A 1,445-nucleotide genomic window follows, 5' to 3' on the forward strand; every position below is an offset into this window, starting at 1 on the left:
ACGTCTGATGTCATGACAATCACGTCTCCTCCTGTAGAATCTGCCCTTTTGTGATGCAAATCCATCCCTCGTTGACACGTCTGACTGATCACACGGAGGTAGGTTTAATATTTGCTCTACTTGGTTTTTTGGGGTTTTTTTCTGCTCTCCTTCTTCCAGAGTATTTTAATCTGCAGTTTGAATACTACGACTTCACTGCGTTAATTCACGTACTTGAAAACTGCATACCGTAGCACATACTGTACAGAACGTCGTTTTCACCCCGGCTATCAGTGTGTTTCACTTTTAATCGTCCCCCTGGGTGCACCATATGGGAGATGTGGGGAGATGAAGTGCTGTCATTCATAATTCTGCCATTTTTGTGAAAAAAAATAAATAAAAAAGAGCCGGAGCGCCGCCTGCTACACTGATGGTGTAGGTAAGATATTATCCCATTATCCCATTAAGGCTGTGAGCTCAGAGTCTGCAGCACTGGTGTTCAGGCAGCCTGTCTCCTGCACCATTTTTACCCTGTGGTGTGAGGAGCTCCTCCACGACGCTGCAGTACCATCTGCTGGAGAACACACAGGCCAGTCAGCCGTAGCTGGAGTGTCTGTGTGTGTGTGTGTGTGTGTGTGTGCGTCCTCTGAGTCTCCGTCCATGTCGGTGATTGATGTCTGTGTCTGTCATTGATGACATTGTACGACTGCAGTTTAAATTAACGATGATCAAATAACAGAATGTAAATGAATCCGATCTGTCCGCACTTCCAATCTTATCTTTACCTTTACTACGCACAAAAGTCCTTGGCGTGGCTTCGACTTGACGACTCGACAATGACCTCTGACCTCCAGTCATGGTTATCCCCCCTCTTTCCCGCCCCCTCTCACCTCTCCTCACATTGCACCACAGAAGTTTGTTCATCGCTGCTGCAGAGAAGCAGCCGCACGTTACGCAATACACTTTTGAACAACGGCTATTAATCAACGTTAATCGCAGCTAAATATGCAGGGCGTGGGCCAAACAAGGGGCGGATTTATAGAAAAGAACAAATTGGCCAAATAAAAGACTTTTTTTTTCTTGCAAAGAGCACTTGTGCAGACATATGTGTTATGAAAAAAACTGCAGAAGCAATTAAAAAAAAAAGTATCTAACTGCGTTTGCGTCCGGCCACCAGACAGTTTAACAGATTGCTGTGACATAATTGTAATATGGCCGTCCACGTGTCATTCTGTTAATCTGTATGGCTTGGCCGCTGTTCAGATACCGCCACGGAATCAGGTTCAATCATTGGTTAAAGTGCTCTCTCACACACACACACACACACAGAGAGAGAGAAGATGGAGTGTTCTTTGGAACGTATGTACAATTTGCATAATACCTTTAATTTCAGTGCATACATTAGAACAGCCAGCGGGGGGCCTCGGTCTGCAGACACGGCTGTGTTTGTGTGTGATGTGTTCAAG

The sequence above is a fragment of the Cynoglossus semilaevis genome, chromosome 15, assembly GCF_000523025.1.
Source record: "Cynoglossus semilaevis isolate Cse_v1.0 chromosome 15, Cse_v1.0, whole genome shotgun sequence".
In the NCBI taxonomy this organism is placed as follows: Eukaryota; Metazoa; Chordata; class Actinopteri; order Pleuronectiformes; family Cynoglossidae; genus Cynoglossus; species Cynoglossus semilaevis.